Source organism: Papaver somniferum, chromosome 9 (genome assembly GCF_003573695.1).
Source record: "Papaver somniferum cultivar HN1 chromosome 9, ASM357369v1, whole genome shotgun sequence".
In the NCBI taxonomy this organism is placed as follows: Eukaryota; Viridiplantae; Streptophyta; class Magnoliopsida; order Ranunculales; family Papaveraceae; genus Papaver; species Papaver somniferum.
Genome location: NC_039366.1, coordinates 123986502 through 124007895, shown reverse-complemented (window position 1 = coordinate 124007895; position 21394 = coordinate 123986502).

Genomic DNA, 21394 nt, shown 5'->3' with positions numbered 1-21394 from the left:
ACTCAAAAGGATGGAATATTAATGATCTAAGCCGACCTGGTACTATGTCCGGGTATACGGTTGTTAATGGAGTAAGATCAAGAGGAATTTGTTGTTTGGTCCACTAAACCCGATCCGGGTTAATTTGTAGTCCAGTGGGAGAATATCTTTAACCCTTGGTCCAAAAACATGGAAATGACTAGCATACCCATCATCCAAAAACGTGTGAACCAAAAATACGATATCTTTTTCGTCTCTGTATTGTGAGTTCTCCTGTATTGTTTTTCTTCTCCCTTAACTTTCTTTCTCTCTAACCTAAAACATCATCTGCTATTAATATTTTCCCTATCGATTCATATCTGATTAAGGTACAAAGTAAGATTTTAGGGTTTCCGACGTGATTGATCGATCTCACCGTTTTTATGCTTTTATATTTCATTGTATTTCAAATCTAGGTCGTTAGCCATTAATATTTTTCCTATCGATTCATATATGATTAAGGTACGCAATAATATTTAAGGGTTTTCCAGGTGATTGATCGATATCACTGTTTTTATGCTTTTATGTTTCAACTTTTGTCAAATCTAGGGTTTCAGTGATGCAATATTGGGGATTTTTGATAACTTAGTTAAAATTTGAATACTTGCTGCATGATTGTGTTTCGACAACAGTTTAACTAATTTTTTCAAATTAGTTAAACTTCCACTGGATTATTGTGTTTTGGCTCATAACTGTTTAATACTTGTTGTAGTTAATGAAGATTATTTGATGATGCAGTTGAAGTCTCTACCAGATTCAACTGGGAGTTGCTTCTTATCGGAAGAATTACAAGTAAATTGTTCAAAACAAATCCTTCTCTGATTCTTCAGTTTTAAGTCATTCATTTTACATTTCTATTTTTCTGTTCTGAGGACATGTCAATATGTACTGCATACAAATCCCTAATTTATGTTTGATTATGATTCTGCCATACATATCTATATGTATATGTAGGGAAAAAGTGATCTGTTAAGCAGTACATGTCAATATGTATTGTATACAAACCGCTAATTTATGCTCGAATATGATCATATGTACATATCATTATGTGTTGTACGAACCCATACTTTATGCTTGAATAGATCCTGCAATACCTATCGCTATGTACATAAGAAAAAAGTGATTCACTAACGCAATACAAATCAATATATACTGTATATAAAACCCTAGTTTGTTTGAATATGACCCTGCAGTACATATGCGTATGTAAGTAGGGAAAAAGTGGTTTGTACTTGAATGTGATTCTATAGCTGTGTTTTAGGTAAAAGGTGATTCGTTAATCCAGTACATATCATTATATACTGTATGAATCCCTAGTTTATGCTTGAATATGTACATATGAATAATCCTTAGTTTATGTTTGGGTATGATCCTGCAGTATATTTCTGTATGTGTATAGGAGAAAAGTGATATGGTTATGAAGTAAATGTCAATATGTATTGTATACAAATTGATCCTACCATACGAATCAAATTGAGTTTAAATCCAAGTCAAACAAGGGATGGAGCCTGCTAACAGTAACTTGCTTTTAAGTTTGGGAAACTACAATTCTCCTTATTCATTAAATCTAATATTTACAAACTTTTTTCTTAAGTACAATGTTGCGACATTTCTATGATAAGCTTTTTGACACGGGTGATCCAGTATTTTCTAGTAAACCATTATTTTTTTGATATACCTTTATGTTCTTTTGAAGTGCAAGATGGGTTCTCTTCTCCGTCTTCCTCATTTTCTGTCTTTGATATTTCAGGAAGTTCGAGGGCAGTTCGGAGGATTAATCTATACGGGGTGAGTTGCTTTATGCGAGGATGTAAGACAAAGCTTTATCCCTTGTTTAGCAGCAAAATGTGGTGCAATACTTCCTTGGCACTCTGTTTTCTGGAAAGGCAAGTTCAGGCTCTTAACTTAGATGCCCATGTACTTAATGCACAAAGATGGAGCCATGATGTTCGTGGATGTTGTTGTAGGTAAACTATGGATACATGATGTTCATGGATGTTGTTGTAGGTTTATTTGCGTATTCTTCTCAACGCAAAATGCCGAAAAAACTGCAACTTGTACTCAGAACTTTTTTATTACAAAAGGTTATGTAAAAAATACCAATTTTCTCCGGTACTTCTGCTACATACTAATCATATGCATTAACCTAATATAAAAATACTATGAAAAAATATAAATCCTTATCTACTGGTAGTAGATATCTTCTTGTAGTGTAAAGCCTGGCACGCAAAAGAAAATTCTGCCAAAAATATAACTTAGCCGTCTTTAGTACGTATTGATATGTGACGGTGATAACCCAGTACATATCGATATGTATTGGGTATCAGACGCTTCAAATTGATGTGTGATGAGATAATCCTCCCGTCTTTCAGGCTTGATGCCTGCAAATTTTCCAACTTTTGTAGTTGATCTTTATAGCCACAGACTCTGTGAGTCTTCCACTGTTACAAATAGATCGTGTATTTCTCAGAAACATAACAGGAGTTCCACGGGCATCTGACGACGAAACGGCTTCCACAACCATTTCACATGTTATGGCCACAGGTCGCGAAATTCTTTGTTCTTACAAACACCACCATTCCTGCCACCCCCAATTGGATATATTCAAAACATTCAGATGCAGAGACAAAACAATATCTAACTAAATTAACCAGGTAACCTAAAGAGTACTGCCTACTTATTTGTTACTTTCCATTGGGTGATTATTTAATGGTGTCTGCAATCAATTTAAACCCCAGAAAAATTTAAAATCAAAACAGAAAACCGCAATATTTATACACATGTGCTAAATATACTGTAATGTACTGAATAAAACTTAGTAGATATCAATATGTAATGAGGGAGAAGTAGTAGATATCAATATGTAGTGACTGAAAACCTAGTCGATACCTATATATACTGAGTGAAAACCTAGTAGATATCAATATGTACTTAATGAAAATCTAGTAGATGTCTATATGTACTCAATGAAACCTAGTATATTTTTATTGTCATGTGTAGAATTAATCACATTTTCTGCAAAGAATGATAAGAATATCATTCCTTATTCCTCCGAGCTTTGAGGGATGAAAATTTAAAGTGTTATCTTACCGGATACTGGTCAGACCAAGTAACTTAATACCCTTGCGACAAACTTGTAATACTCTTTGGTTACCCAAGTACTCAATGACATTGAACCTATGACAGTAAGTAAGACCATACAGAACTGGAATCTTCGCGAGGAATGCTCTACAGTAAGAATCACGGAAACATATCCAATCTCTGAAAATATAAAAAAAAAACATGAAACATTAGCAGCTATAGTATTAAGTAAGTACACTATTTCTGGTAGATATTGATATGTACTGAGCAAAGCTAGTTGATATTACTCGGTACATATTTATGGGACATACAAATTAACTAAGTTGAGGGCACAGTAATGTTGCTGAAAGATTACCCGAAATACCAAAGGTTGGTTTCCTGCTGAGTTGAGGGCACTAAATAGATCTTCTTCCTATCATATGTCAACTTCCCCAAGTTGTACCTCTTGCTGGCCCTCGGGTTTTCTTTGAAGTAGTACATATTGTTATGTAGAAAGTAAGAACCCAATACATATTGTTATATAAAGAGAAAGAACCCAGTACATACTGATATGTACAAAGTCAAAACACAATACATACTGATATGTACTGGGTGAAAGCCTATTATATATATAATTGATATGTACCGCGTGAAACTTTGTAGATATCACATTTGAAAACTACATACAGTTGAAGTACACCATAAATCAAAGACATTTTACAATTGAAGTACACCATAAATCAAAGAAATTTTAGAGTTGGACTTCAGGAATTTAAGTAGTAGCTAGCATTAGGGGGTAGGAAATTACATGCAATGGATTTTTTTTTGCTCAGCCACAACAGTCACAGGTAGTATGCCCACCTCTCGTTATTGAATAGTTTCACCGACACAAACAACCACTTTCAATTTTCTAGAGTGTGTATATGTAACTTTCTCTCCGACGAACGGCACAACCATATTTCAAAAACAACAAAAGAACAACCTGCAAAAACAACAAAAGAACCAAATTATAATTGCTTTTCATCACAAAAATAAACACATATGTGGCAACCACTACAGATGCAGAACATACATATTAATTTCAGTACATCATATTGTTGAATATATACACCATCATATCAAACCTACGTAAAAAAAAAAGGCCTAATTTCATTTTCACATTTTGAACCTTTGATGTGTAAATTAAAGCATCTAAGAAAAATCAAAATTTGAGTATAAACCATCGTTTGATGAGATATTAGGAATCAAACTACTTACGGGCAAAGAAAGTATTAAGCATCTTGAATCCAAAATCTCCATACGTGTGGCCAATTCAAACGGTGCTAAAACACAAAATCATTTGATTTCCGTCTTTTCACTAACCCATTCAATTCCTCCTCCCAAAAATTCCCAAATCTGAAAATAAAATATAATCGAACACCAGATATTGATCAAATTTTACATTAAAACGATGAGAAAGTTAAACTGATCACAAATCTCCACTCTAATTTCGAATAAAATAAATGAGTCGAAAATTATAAACCCTAAAATGAAATTTCCAGAACTGTTTTTCATTGAAACAAGGATACACCTAGATGTTTCATACCAATATTAGAGAGATAAGAGGAAGTATTAGATTTTTCAATGATGATGGTGATGCCGATGAGATTTCCATGTTTCTCCTGAGGCAATTTCTTCTGATCTCATACCCAGAGACCCTCTTCAATATTGAGAGACGATAAACATAATCTGATCTGCTATTATCCCAAGGAGGGGTAGTTCTGCCTTTTAGAAAATGCGGTTTATATTATTCGCACGTGTAATGGATCAGGGATTAATATTTTTAGTCCAAAATCATGAATTTGGACTAGTGGTTAAATCATTTTTATGGGTGGACTAGTCATTAAACGGATACTCAAGTTTAGGATTAACCAGTAATTCCTAGTAAGATCAACGTAATACGTGACACTACATCCGGTATGGTCCTAGCGTATCCGGTTGGAAGTAGAGTTAGCTTGCCCCCTTGTGACACAATCTCAGTCCCATCCGCTTCGACTTTTTTGGCTAGGTTATCCATGAGGCTCGCTGGTAGGCTAGCACAACAACCTGTTCAATTAATGTAGTAGTATGTTGTTGGAGCTTAGCTTGTTGGAGCTTAGTTAATGTAATACTCTTTATCCAATTAAAATAAAAAAAAATTAATAAATTTTTGCAGTGGAATATAATTGGGAAAGAGAAAGAGAGGGATTTCATTGATAAGAGTTGTGTGTTTGCATGTATATCATATGTTTGTATACATGGAGAAGGGAAAACCAAAAGACTCCCGTTTTGGATCACACATCCATGGGCATGGGCCCTTTAACACTCCCCCTTGTGTGGTTCAACAATAAAGCTTTATACATAGTGCTTCACATATAGTGCTTTAAATGTAGTTCTTCAAATGTCGTTCTCTCCTTGATGATTTGTGCCGAAATCAATTGCCTTACTAAAACTTTGACAAGGAAAAACCCAGTGGGATAAAACCTTGGTACAACTCTTCACATGTTGTCTCTTACTTTACATGTAGTTTGAAAAAGCGGGGGTCTAACAACACCACCCAATATTTCGATTAGCAATCTGTATGGACTAACTCTGAAACACTTTGCTAGAGAATCACCTAGACAGTCAGACTCAATCTAGATAGAAAGTATCTCAAGGATTTATTATCTCAATCTCTCGATTTGATCTTTACTTAAGCAAATAGAAATCTGCGAGTCTTTATCAAAGAGAGATAACTTGGACGGTACCAACGACCAATGTCCAAGGATCAATCAACTACAATCAACAACCAAAGGTTGGATTAGAGAAGTTGATGATCACGAACGCACAACCTGTATTATTTCAATTATATAAAATATAACAGGGAAAAGAAATAACACAGACATCAGAAATTTTGTTAACGAGGAAACCGCAAATGCAGAAAAACCCCGGGAGCTAGTCCAGATTGAATACACACTGTATTAAGCCGCTACATACACTAGCATACTGCAAACTAATTTCAGACTGGACTATAGTTGAACCCCAATCAGTCTCCCACCGATCCAAGGTACAGTTGTACTCCTACACCTCAGATCCCAGCAGGATACTGCGCACTTGATTCCCTTAGCTGATCTTACCCACAACCAAGAGTTGTTGTAACCCAAAATCACATACTTGATAATAAACAGATCTGTCTCACACAGAAAAGTCTATAAGAGGATAAATCTGTCTCCCACTGATAAACCCTAGGTTTTGTTCCGTCTTTAGATATAAAATCAAGGTAACAGGAACCAATTGATAATCCGGTCTTATATTCCCGAAGAACAGCCTAGATTAATCAATCACCTCTCTACAATCCTTCCTGACTACACAAGCGGATTGTCGAGGAATCACAAACAGTGAGACAAAGATGTTTGTGACTTCTTTATCTTGCCTATCGGAGAACTCTCACAATCTCAAGAAAATCAATCGATTGCACTCTAATGATAGAAGATGCAAGATCAGATCACACAACTACGATAAAGTAGTATCGGTCTGGCTTCACAATCCCAATGAAGTCTTTAAGTCGTTAACCTGATTTTAGAGAAGAAAATCAAAGGTTAATGGAGATCGACTCTAGCGGGCGCACTAGTAGCACACAGACGTGTGGGGATTAGTTTTGCACAATGCTAGATGTCTCCTTTATATAGCCTTCAAATCAGGGTTTTGCCTTAGTTACAAAGCAATCCATATTCACTGTTAGATGAAAACCTGGTTTAGATTCAAGCTAATATTTCTCAACCGTTAGATCGAAAACTTAGCTTGTCACACACACTTGGGTAGAAGTTTACTGGATTCGTGAAAACCATGCCCAAACGTGTACGTGTATGTTGGTTCAACATAGTAACCCAAAAGGTTAACCATATGAGCATTTCATATTAACCTTGTCCTTCTTCACTATAACTAGTTCAATTGACTCAAATGAACTAGTTAAAGAGTCGTTCAATTTCTATGAGATCTTATGTAACTATACAAGACACAATTGAAACAAAAATGATTCGATTCGATTCGATTGAGTCGGCTCATGAACATTATAGCCACGGTTTGCATAAAGCATTCCTTAGTAATTTAATGTTTCATGTTCAGAGCACATCTTTAGATCATAACCTCTTAAGTTCAAAAACAAGTTCGCGGACTTAAGTTAATCGGTTGAGTTTTCCAAACTCAGCAGAAATTCTCGGGATGAGAACTTCCGCCAGTTCGCGGACTGGGTTCGCGGAATGAGTTCCCGGACTTAGCACACAAACGAGTTTTGGAAAATCGCAGCAGAAATTCTCGGTCGAGAACTTCCGACAGTTCGCGGACTTGGCAAGCCAATTCCACAATCCTTCTAATTTCTCTTGATCAACAAAGTTCGAAAACTTCGGTTCAAGGAATACATGGTTATGTAATCTAAACTCTCATTTCAATCATTGAGACATTCTCAGAGGACGCTATATAGCGGTTATTCACAGACCGATTCACGTCAAAGCAATTCTCAAAGTGATTGAAACTTTTCATGACTTTCGTCACTAGGTGAAGATGAACTTGATCAAATCGAAACGTTTTACCAACACACGATTTCGAGATAAAAGATAAGTAATGAACGGTCAGCTCGAAATGTCAAATGTGTATGATCTAGTCTATATAGCATACGACTTTTATCTCATAAGAAGTAGGAGATAGAAGAAATGGACTTTTGAGTGATAGATAAGTTCAAGTCTCCACATACCATTTTGTTGATGAAGTTCCACAGTTCCTTGTATAGATCTTCATCGTTGTATGATGAATCGCCATGAAGTCCTTGAGCTCAACTAAACTTTTCTATCCTAGTCCGAGACTTAGCTATGTAGGCTAGAAAATCAAGACTTATAGTTTTGATCACTAACATTGACAAACATGCTTGAGATAGCAACACATGCGAGGTTGACCGAGCTATGCTCTAACAATCTCCCCCTTTGTCAATTTTAGTGACAAAAATATTAATACATATGGAATACAAAAAAGATAAACTTTAGTCGCTCCTATTCCATAGTCTAATCTTCAACGTTCCTTGAAATCTTCGTCCTTCCAAGTACTCCAATGATCCCAAAGGTTGTAAGTTTAGCACCATCGTTGTTGAAGATCCGTAGCTATAACAATGAGAGAAATCGAGATTCTCGATCATTATTATACAGTGTCATAGTATTATTATATAACATCAAAGTCCAATTGTATCACGACTTTAAAAATAATACTACGATGATATGTATCACTCCTCCTTAGTCAATACTCCATCTCAATCATGGAAACCACTCCCCCTTACACAATGATCCAAAAACCATATGTATTTGTAGTGTGAACTACAATATTTCTCCCCCTTTTTGTCAATAGAATTGGCAAAGGTACAAGAATGGGATCATAATGAAATTTCCACAAGAGACATTTCATGACCAAAAGAAAAATACATACCAACTTAATTTAGATGCAATCATAAAGCCGAAACTAAATGCATTCATCAAGGAGTTTTAAGATACAAGATAACCCCTATAAAATTCCACAGCCACACTCCCCGCAAGATATTACCATTAAGCACAAGTTCAAAAGAACTCTCCCCCATTTGATGTCATTCCCGAGAAAACAACAAGAGCGACCTTAATTTCGAAAGAAAATAAGGATTTTATATTGGACACCAAAACCATAAGAATGATTTTCTATATCCAAAGCTCAACCAAATTAACCACAAGTAAACCCATGATTAATTCAATTGGAATACGCAACTAAATCAAACCACAAAAGTGATCAATTTAATTGAAAGTGCTCAATATAAGTAAACTCATGGAGCTACGACTAAGTCAATCACACGAAGATGACTAACTTATCCGTTCAAATACTCAACATAAGGAAAACCTTACGGAATATATGACTACATTAACCAAAGAACATGATAGTGTAGCCTTTCATATATTCAACACAAGAACTTGTGGAATATATGAAAACTCAACTAGATTAATTACAAGAGAACCTATAATTAATCTAATTGGAATACAAATAACCAAACTAATCACCTAAGTAATCAATTTAATTTTTTGGGCTCAACATAAAAGAACTTATGGAACCCCGACTAAGTTCATCATAGATTATGACAACCTTAACCGTACATGTACTCGACATAAGAAAGAAAACTTATGGAGTACAAACTAAATAACCAAACAGGTTGATTAATTCAGTTCTTAATGCTCGACATATAGCATCTTATGGAACAACCAACAAAGCCAAGATAAATCGACTTATTTGTAAGGTGCTCAACATAAGACACACAATGGAGCCTTCACGGTAAAACACAATAAAATGGATCAACGAAGATCAATACCGTGGATAACATACAAGGATTTATTCTATTTTCCATCATAACGACATGATAGACTTTATCCTTGTTGAACAAAAGATTTTATCCTATTTTCCATCAAATTAATGATTACATAGGCTTAAATTTTGTATATGTCAAAAGTCCATTCGTCCTTTCATCAATAAGAATATCAATTCATGAACGACTTTACTTTTGACTACAATATGGGACCTTCAAGTTCAGGACGTAAACAAAACATATCCCATAAAATATTGCAATATCACAAACCATTAAAATATTGCAATAAACATCATCCTCCAAATATTTTAGAATTAAAACCAATAAACCTAAAAAATAACATAAGAAGATGAAAACAAAAATAGCTATGTAGTCACAATCATCGCTATTCAAAGCACTAGTTATTCTTCCAACTAATCCAAAAAGAAGACTTACTAGGCATATAAGACTCAGTTTTCCTTGATGATTTCATACCTCTGAAATGGTCCATCAAGTAGGAGTCACTGATATCCTTGACCATGTTGTTCGTAGAGACACCATGTTCAAAATTTAGAACGTTGACTTTTCGATCAATAGTGCGAGCATAATGACGAGCCTTTCACAGTCAAGGATAACTTTCTTCTGATTTCTGATCAAGATATTCTGAGTACCAAGGACTTTCGCCTGTTCATCAATCAGCTGGTTTATCTGCAATTGAAGGTTAGCCAGTTCGTTCTTAACTTTATCCTGAACACGAATCAAATCCTTGACAGATTCACCAATCCAAGTGTTATACTCTTTTCTTTCAAGCATCTTCTTCCGTATAAACTCTTGACCAGAATCACATCCTTTGAGATCATCCTCAACCATAGGGTTAACTTCTTCTTTGAGAACAGTTTCCATAGAGCTCCTTTCTGAAGAAAAATGAGGCACTATAAGATTTATATATGTTCGTGAATGCCCTGTATACAAACCCTAGATTTCCTTGAGGAGATACAGGCATTTTTGGCCGACCAAGAATGGCCCTAGAAAGAGATACTGTGCAGCTTCCAAAACGTCCACCATCCCAAAAGATCAAAGTGACAAAAGGAAAATGATACTAGAGAAGATCATTACAACAAGGGATATACAATCCTAGAGAAAATATAGCACAATACTTGAGTATCTCTCAAATCCTCATCCTTGTATCTCTCAAGTTAGACACAAGGATAGAACATTTTGCTGCTAGGTAGCAGAGGGAGACATAGTCTCACCATCGGTTCTGAGAGAGTACCTATAAATTCTTCTAGGATATCTTATCTCGGAAATTTGTATCCTTTCAATGCAGCTTCCAGGAATAAGGGTGTGTCTCGCAGTCCTTCTGGGAATCACAGACGGGAAACCCTTATGATGACAAAGTCTAGGACCTCTAGAAATAGGTTCTAGGGGATTTTCTGAAATTCGTCTCCACACACTAGACTTAGATTTATCATATATGTTCTTACAAGCACATGACATACTTTCATTGGTAACACGAGAATTTAAAAATGTCCTATAATGATTTCTATGAGAGAGATCATTCTTATAAGATACTTGGTTTCCTGTGAAAGGGACCTTCACTGTAGTAGTCGTTCGACTATTTACTCCATTGACAGTAGAAAGAAGCAACTTGTGGAGTTCAGAAACATGTTTCTTTCTAGTAAAACAATGGATAACATAGTGATTTCCTTTCCCACAGAAGGTACATATTCGTGGAGGAGAAGCAACAACTGACACTTGTTTAAACTTCATAGCCACGGGAGAAGATTGTAAGTTATGAAAACTTCTCTTGACACAATCTTCTCTTGGAGAAAATTTCATTATGTACGGTATCTCATGAGAATTAGTTTGTGCAGAAGAATTTTTCTTTAAAACAGAGTTTTCCTTTTCCAAGGATTTGCACTGTCCATGGGCTAAGACAAGCGATGCTTCAAGTTTCTCCCTCTCAACACGAAGTCTGTCTAGATCGGATGAATGCGTCTTGATCAAACAATTTTCTCTAATTGAGCCTTCTTTGACCATCTTTTCAAGAACACAAATCTTTTCACGCTGTATATTGTTTTCTTGAAGAAGTTTCTCAATTTCCTTAGAGAATGACCCTATAATGTTGTAGAGTACTTGTTCACGATCAATAGACTTTCCGAATTCATCCATGAGCTGTACATGATCCTTGAGATCAACAAACTCTGTAGAATTTTTTGAAATTATGGTGAGCTCCATTTCAGCTTTTTCCAGTATGTCCAACGTCTCATTGGAGGAAGAATGACCAACACAGGATGGAACAGTCTTCCTACCTCGGGATTCGGAAGAATCATCTAAGGAGTGACCCTTTGAGGTATTCCCGAGACACTTGACAAAGTTGACAGCTTTAGGAGGCATTTTGGTATGCGTATGAGATTCTGTCCATAGACTCAGATTGCCACAAACACAGACTTATGAGGTATTTAAAGTGTTAACCTGTCCCTGATACTAATAGAAAAAGCGGGGGTCTAACAATACCACCCAATATTTCGATTAGCAATCTGTATGGACTAACTCCGAAACACTTTGCTAGAGAATCAACTAGACAGTCAGACTCAATCTAGATAGAAAGTATCTGAAGGAGTAATTATCTCAATCTCTCGATTTTATCTTTACTCAAGCAAATAGAAATCTGCGAGTCTTTATCAAAGATAGATAACTTGGACGGTACCAACGACCAATGTCCAAGGATCAAATCAACTACAATCAACAACCAAAGGTTGGATTAGATAAGTTGATGATCACGAACGCACAATGATGAGTGCCAAATAATGTATATATTTATCCCTTTTTGTTGGCATTTAACTCATCTTTTGCGCAGTAATTCTACATTTTATCCCATATTCTGTATTTTCATTGTTTTCAAGAATAAATATTTTTCTTACTTAATTTTGCATTTTTAGGTAATAAATAAAGTTTGGATGAATTGCGGAGCGAAAAGAGAAGAAAAGTAGTGAAAAGACGGGAGGAATTACACAAGGAAGCCGCGAAGAATGTCGTGCACAAGACCAAAAGGCTAGAAGTGGGCTTGAAGAGGAAGAATTTTTCTTAAAGAAGATATGGGCTTGGCATGCCCAAAACCCTCACCCAAACCCATTTTCTATATCCAAGCCCGTCTCGGATTTCAGCCGTCAGATTGGATCCATATCATCATCCAACGGTCGCTCCATCATCGCACATCAAACTCCGAAGCTCCCGCTTTACATCGCAACACCCATCTCCATCTTGGGTCGTCCGTTTTGCTACATCCCTTCATCCGACGGTCGCTCCACGCTTACCCCCGTATCGCCGTTGGATCCACCTACCATCTTCCCATCCATCGCTTCTTGTCGCAGATCATCAAACCTCGCTGAACCCGCTCAACACCCTAATACCCCATTCTATACCCATTAGCCAAACACACCCTTCTCCCAAAACCATCGAATCCATCTTCTTCCCCTCTTCTGCAACAGTGACGCTCCCCACAAATCACTCCACCATCTTCTCCCCCCCCAAATCATTCAACCATCACCATTCGAGCCATCATTCCCCTACTCCTCTAGCTTTCTATAACATCAATTCCTCGATCTTTTCCTCTCACAGGAACCCTAGGTTAGGGGTTGATGAAATAGATGAGCTAGAAAAGCAATTAGGGCATGGGAAGAACAAGAGAAGCATCAGGAGAAGGATTGGAGGCATGGGTCGACATCTACCAGTGTCAACAGTGATTAGGTAAATTTTAATAATTTTTATAAGAACCCTAATTTTTCTGATTTGGGAACTTTTTGGGGAAATCAATTGTACGTCTAATTGAAGCATGGGTTAGTCTATTATGGTTGTTATCATAGTTAGGTAGGATTTTCTTTGATTTATTTTGTATTTTCACCAAACCCTAATTGGACTGATGTGGTCCTGATTTTTGGGGATTTTTTTTATTTGTATAAATAGGTGTTAAGGGTTGTGAATTGGGGGGGATGATCTCTGGACTAGCCAGAAAAAAATTTTGTTCTGTTTTATTTCACAATTTCAATTTCAGTTATTGCATGACAGTTGATAGTGAATGTTATATGATGTTTTGATTTTTATCTTCAATGTTGAGAATGTTGTTTCAATTAGCATATGTGATGAATGTTGATGCTGTTAACATGTTTTTCATGAACTAAGTTACTGCAGCTAAGGCTCAGATGAAGCCTTAGTGCATTGTTGGATGATGAATTGCTAGTTTAGAGCCTTAATGCTTGTTTTTCTTGAGCAATGGGAGAGATTAGTGCTCATCTGTGTGCTTGTGATTGATTGTACTGTCAAAAGACAGTCAATGCTAGGAGAACATTAGTTGAGCAAGCTGATTTTCTTTCCATTCCAATTGTATGCTTAGGGTCTTAATTTCAACCTAGAACTACATTGTTTGGCTAGGACACCAAGGTGGATTCTAAGCCATTAGCTTAGCCACAATTCCTTTCTTCAGTCACTTACAATTCCAGCTCTGCTTTTATTCACTGCTTAGTTACTTTCCTTTACTGTTTTGCTTAGTTCTTGCATTTTGAAGCTGTGTGCACTGAAGTCAGTGCACAATCTCACCCCTGCCCTTGGCTTACAGCCTTGGTTCCTTGCTGTTGTTATTTTATATCATCTGCCATCTAATCCTTGCTGTGCTGCCATCTTGTGTTAACTGTTTTAGTTCATTGTATCTGCCTTCATCCATCACTGCTCACTGCCATAGTGCTTTGCACTCATTGATAGCTTAGGAAAACTTCTTTTAAGCACTCCTACTCCCTGTGGACTGATCCCTTTCTTATCCCTATATTATAAACTTGGCCTTGTATACTTGCAAGAGTTTTTGTGTGTTTTCCATTCCACACCAAGTTTTTGGCGCCGCTGCCGGGGAGTGGTGCTGCCATCTGCTGATTTCCTTTGCTGTCTTTCATCTCCCACTGCATACTCTGCTGAAAGTGCATCTTACCTTGCGGTGCTTGAAGCTGTCTCCTGATATCATTGCACTCTTGTTCACTTGCAGGTGCCACTGAGTTGCTGCTGCTGTTGCTGCTGCTGCTGCTGCTGTTGCTGAGTTGCTGCAGAGCTGTGTTGCTAGGCCACCTGAGCTGCTGCTGCTGCTGTTGCTGCTGGTAAACCAAAGCCTGCTGCTGCCAAGCCTGCTGCCAAGCCAAAGCAACTGGGCTGCTACCTGCTGCTGCTGGGCTCTGCCTTCTACTGGTGGGCTTGTAATTCTCTGAACTGGGCTTCACCAACTTCAACTGAACTGGGCTTGCCAAGTGCTGCTGGGCTCTGCCTTCTTTTGTTGCTGGGCTCGTGGTCTTCTGTGAGCTGGGCTTCGTTGCTGCTGCTGCTGGGCTCTGTTCCACCTGTTGTTGCTGGGCTTGAGCGTGAGCTGCTTAGGACGATCCTAAAGCCCAACTGGGCTGTGCAACTAAAGGGAACAAAAGCCTAACTGGGCTTCCCTCCTTAACCAAGTAAGCCTAAACCATGAGTAACCCACTTGGGCCCCATTAAATATTCAATTTGGGTATGTAATAATTAATTTATTTTTAATTTGGGCTTGTAATAATTATTTTTATTTTTCTTTTTCTTTTCTTTTCTTTTATTTTTCTTTTATGGGCTTGTAATTATTATTATTGTTTTTATTTTCTTTTATGGGTTGTGCTAATTTATGCTAGGTTTAGTTCAAAAACTTTTCCAAAGCCCAATTTTAAACCAAAAAACAAAATCCCTTATTAAAACCAAAACCCACTCAAAAACCAAATCTTCATAACCCTTGTGGGCCAAATTGTTTCCGATTGCTCTGTCTGACCAACATGTTAGTTGAGGTACCTACAAGGACATGACTGTGACCTATAGAGACCAAACAAACAGACTTGTTAGAATTAATCAAGAAGAACCTATCGAAATTCTGAGTTCTGAGGTAGACAGCCCAGATCAATCCGAAACAATGGGAGAACCCCGTACCCTCAAGGATTATATGTACCCAACTAGAGCCAGTCAACCTTCTTGTATTGTGCTACCCGAGGATAATGGCCATTATGAGCTGAAATCGAGCACAATACAGATGCTTCCTATTTTTAGAGGTGTTGAGAATGAAAACCCGTACCACCACGTGAGAGAATTCGAGGAAATTTGTGGAACTCTGCGTTTCACTCAAATGTCCGACGAAACCCTAAAGTTAAGGCTCTTTCCTTTCTCCCTGAAAGATAAAGCAAAGGCCTGGCTCTATGCTTTACAGCCTCAATCCATCATGACATGGGATGACCTCATAAAGGAGTTTTTCAAAAAGTTTTTCCCGAACCACAAGACTGCGACAATTCGTCAAAGTCTGAATAGCTTTGTGCAATTAGAAGGTGAGACCTTAGCTAGATACTTGGAGAGATTCAATGAATTACTGCTCCAATGTCCCCATCATGGTTTTGAAAAATGGAGACTTGTGCAAATTTTGTATGAAGGTCTAGATGTGTCCACCCGAACAACGGTTGAGTCGATGTGTAATGGTATATTCGTAGACAAAACTGCTGATGCGTCTTGGGACTTCTTGATTGAAGTAGCTGAAAAGACGCAACAGTGGGAATCCATCCGTGAAACCAGAAAGACTACATCCGAAGCAAAGGCTTTTAGGATTGAAGCGGATTTCGAGGGAAGAGCAAACATGGCATCAATAGTTAGGAGATTAGAAGAGTTAGAACTACATAAAAATTCAAAACCTTCCACCACTACTCTCCGAGAACATGTCGCTTCGTCTGTTTGTGCCGCTTGTAACGATCCCAGCCATAAATTCCAAAATTGTCCCGATTTGCTTGCAGTCCAGGAATCTAGGCTTGAACAGGCACATGTCATGTTTCAAAAACCAGAGCATAACCCTTATTCACAGACCTACAATCCAGGATGGAGAAACCACCCTAACTTTTCATGGTCCAAAGGACCCACTCAGGGAGGACCATCTCAACCCAATCAGAGCTATCAAAACAATCAGGGATATCAGAACAATCAAGGTTATCAACACCCGAGAAACCCTCAACAGCAATCAAACTCTCAACAACAATCACATCCTCAACACAATACCGACAAGAGATTATCCACCCTAGAGGAAATGTTCCAGAGTTTGATGCAAAGTCAGAAAAATCTAGATCAAAAGATGGATCAAATGTGTGAGAGAGAAAAGGGTAAACTTCCGAGCCAACCCCAACAAAATCCAAAGAGGATATTTCAAACAGGCACAACATCCTGCACTGAAACCTCACCCGATCAAGTCCATGCCATTACCACCCTCCGAAGTGGTAAAGTCATCGAGAACAACGTGGGCGAACCTAATGAATCTGATACAAATTCCACGCTGTCTCCACAACCCCAGAAAACCAAAGAATCTGAGCAAGTTGGAAAGCCTGACAATTCTACTGCTGTGAATGTCCCTTTGCCAACTCATTCTCCTGTTGCCCCATTTCCTCAAAGATTGATCTATCAACAGAAAAGTACCCATTACAATGAGATGTTAGATCTGTTCAAGAGAGTCAACATCAACATTCCTTTTCTTGAAGCAATCAAGCAAATCCCTGCTTATGCCAAATTCCTCAAAGACTTGTGTACTCAAAAGCGCAAGCTCAATGTGCAAAAACGTGCTTTCTTAGCTGAGCAGGTGAGTTCCATCATTCTGAACAAAACTCCACCCAAGTTTAGGGATCCAGGATGTCCAACAATTTCTTGCACTATAGGAGAACACACGGTCAATAAAGCGTTATTAGACCTAGGTGCAAGTGTTAACCTACTGCCATATTCTGTTTATGAGCAGTTAGGTCTTGGGGAGTTGAAACCAACATCTATCACTCTACAACTGGCAGACCGATCTGTCAAGATTCCTCGTGGAGTGGTCGAAGACGTTTTGATCAAGGTTGACAAATTCTATTTTCCCGTAGACTTCATTGTCTTAGACACTCAACCTGTACAAAACCCAGACTGTCACATTCCTGTCATCTTAGGACGTCCTTTCTTGGCTACGTCCAACGCGATCATTAATTGTCGTAATGGAGTGTTGAAACTGTCTTTTGGTAACATGACGGTAGAATTGAATGTGTTCGATATTAGTCAACAACCTGTGAATCTTGATGATGATGATGTGCATGAAGTTAATATGATTGAAGGATTAATGCAAGATTTGACTAACATTCTATCCGTCGACCCCTTTCAAGCATGTATGGAGAACTTTAACCCAGATTCCTATGATGATGCATACTGTAGTGACGTCCTATCTCTGCTCGAATCTGTACCTCAAATGGACATCACTGAAAGGAAATATGAAGTGGAACCACCCTTACTCTCTGATTCCAAGCTCATTCCAACCATTGTTGAGCCACCCAAGCTTGAATTGAAAACATTGCCTAGTACGTTGAAGTACGCATTCCTAGGTTCTTCTGATACTTACCCGTCCAATTATCATGTTAGACAGGAACAGGAAAGTAAGCTTTAGAAGTACTAAGGAACACAAAGAGGCCTTAGGATGGACCATCTCAGATCTCAAGGAATTAGTCCCACCATTTGCATGCACCACATTAACCTTGAGAGAATGCCAAACCATCGAGGAAATGCAAAGGAGACTTAATCCTAACATGAGAGATGTAGTCAAAGGAGAGATCCTGAAACTACTTGATGCGGGTATCATATACCCAATTCCGATAGCAATGGGTTAGTCCCATTCAAGTTGTGCCTAAGAAGTCAGGCATTACTGTAGTTCAGAACGACAAGAATGAAGTCCCTACTCGTACAACCACAGGATGGCGAGTATGCATCGACTACAGGAAGTTGAACACCGTAACAAGGAAGATCACTTTCATTGACCTTTCATTGACCAAATGCTAGAACGTGTGTCTGGACACAGTCACTACTGTTTTCTAGATGGCTTTTCCGGTTATAACCAAATTCACATTGCTCCAGAAGATCAGGAAAAAACTACATTCACGTGTCCATTTGGGACGTTTGCTTATAGACGTATGCCCTTCGGGTTGTGTAATGCACCTGCTACTTTTCAGCGTTGCATGATGAGCATTTTTTCTGACATGATAGATAGTTTTCTCGAGATCTTTATGGATGATTTCTCTGTTTTTGGTTCCTCGTTTGACGAATGTTTGAAGCATCTTGCCCTCGTGATATCCAGATGTAAAGAAAAGAACCTTGTTCTAAATTGGGAAAAATGCCATTTTATGGTGAATTCAGGAATAGTTCTAGGACACATCATCTCAGAAAAAGGAATTGAAGTGGATAAAGCTAAAGTTGACCTCATTCAACATCTACCACAACCTCGCTCTGTGAAGGAGATCAGATCATTTCTAGGTCATGCTGGTTTTTACCGGCGATTCATCAAAGATTTCAGCAAAATCTCCAGACCTCTGTGCAGTCTTCTCTCCAAAGATGTTGCCTTCAATTTCGATGCTGCTTGTGTGAAGGCATGGGAGGAATTAAAAACCCTTCTCACCACCGCTCCTATAGTCCGACCACCCGATTGGAAGCTTCCGTTCGAACTTATGTGTGATGCCTCTGATTATGCTGTTGGTGCTGTTTTAGGACAGCGAGTTGATAGACTACCATATGTGATATACTATGCTAGCAAAACCCTTAATGATGCCCAACTCAATTATTCAACTACCGAGAAGGAATTGCTTGCCGTCGTTTTCGCATTAGACAAGTTTAGATCTTATCTGATAGGGTCTAAGATCATCATATACACAGACCATGCGGCTTTGAAGTATCTTCTTTCCAAGAAGGATGCTAAAGCTCGCCTTATTCGATGGATACTCTTATTACAGGAATTCGATCTCGAAATCCGTGATAAGAAAGGTTGTGAGAATGTGGTTGCTGATCATTTGTCTAGATTAACTTTAGAGTCTATTGATGAATTTGAGCTGATTAGAGAATCATTCCCAGATGAACAGCTGATGTCTATCTCAGACCTTCCTTGGTTTGCTGATATTGTTAACTACCTCGCTACAGGTAGGATGCCCTCACGTTGGTCGAGACAAGACCGCTATAATTCTTGGCTGAAGTTAAACATTTCCTTTGGGATGACCCATATTTGTTTAAGTACTGCCCGGACCAAATCATTAGAGATGTGTCCCCAACACTGAACAGAAAGATGTGATATCTTTCTGTCATGACCAAGCATGTGGAGGCCATTTCAGTGCCAAGAAAACCGCTGCAAAGATCTTGCAGTGTGGATTCTATTGGCCATCATTGTTCAAGGATTGCCATGATTATTGTGTTGCTTGTGAACGCTGTCAAAAGCTAGGAAGCATTTCGAGGAGAAACATGATGCCATTGAACCCCATTTTGATTGTGGAGATTTTTGATGTTTGGGGGATAGACTTCATGGGTCCATTCCCATTCTGACAGCAAGTTGTACATCCTAGTCGCAGTTGATTACGTTTCTAAGTGGGTAGAAGCCATAGCAACCAGAACAAATGACCACAAGGTGGTACTTTCATTTCTAAAGGAAAACATATTTGCACGTTTTGGTACCCCTAGAGCTATCATCAGTGACGGCGGTTCACATTTTCGTAACAAGTACTTTGAGTCTTTAGTACGCAAGTATGGCATAACTCACAAGGTTGCTACTCCGTACCACCCTCAGACGAGTGGACAAGTAGAAGTTTCTAATAGGGAAATTAAGCACATTCTCGAAAGACGGTTAACCCGTCTAGGAAAGATTGGTCATTAAGATTGAATGATGCTTTGTGGGCCTATAGAACAGCTTATAAGACACCAATTGGCATGTCCCCCTATCGTCTGTGTATGGAAAGCCGTGCCATCTACCTGTGGAATTAGAACATCGAGCTACTGGGCAATCAAGAGCTGAACTTCTCTGGACGAAGCTGGAATTCAAAGGAAACTTCAACTCAACGAGTTGGAAGAATTAAGGAATGAGGCTTATGATAGTGCCAGTTATATAAGCAGAAGATGAAGATGTTTCATGACAAGCGTATTCTACGCAAATCCTTCACTCCTGGTCAGAAAGTCTTGCTGTATGACTCCCGATTACATCTTTTTCCAGGAAAACTGCGTTCCAGATGGAAGGGTCCGTACCTAGTACGCACAGTTTTTCCTCATGGAGCTGTAGAGCTGGAGGATGTCTCCAACAAGAACGTTTTCAAAGTCAACGGGCAGAGATTAAAGCCATTCCTTGAGCCATTTCCACCCGACATTGAAACAACCAACCTGGAGGACCCAGTCTATGTGGACTAAACTGGTCCACTCTTTCCCTAAATAACCAAAAAGTTTTCCAAATTTTCCCTAAAAACCAAAATTTTTCTTTCCCAACAAAACCAAATTTTTCCCAAAAAGTCCAATCCCATTAAAAACCAAATTTTCTTGTAGATAATGTGTTAGTTAAATTTCCTTTTGTATATATTTTGTGCTCATCCATTGTGACTCCTAATATGATGGATTTTTGCCTTGAATAACGGAGCTTTCGCCGTACAATCGGGTATTCTCTCTCCTTTTACTCTACTCAGCATGTTCCTCTTCATATATTGTTTTATAATTCTTTCCATATTTTGAAACATTGAGGACAATGTTTAGTTTAGGTTTGGGGGTATAGAGTAGATACCATGATAATATGCTATAATTGAAAACGAACTCCTTCTTCTTTTGAAAAAATCGAAAAAATTCAAAAAAAAATTAAAAAAAAAAATGAAAAAATCATAAAAATGGAGCTCATTTACCTTGAAATGTTGACTCTTGTGCAAATATGTAATTATTAGGAGTCTTAGTCTAGATATTTAGGCACCCTGATTCTAGCACAATTCACATAGTGATAAGAAATTTGCACGCGCACGATCTACCAATACATGTATGGCCTCGATCTTCAAGGTGTTTGATAGGAAGTTACGATTGCCAATCACTTTAGAATACTGAACGAAACTTGACTAGCTTGTTCTTTGGTTGGTTGGGATAGAAGGTGGAGGTTACATT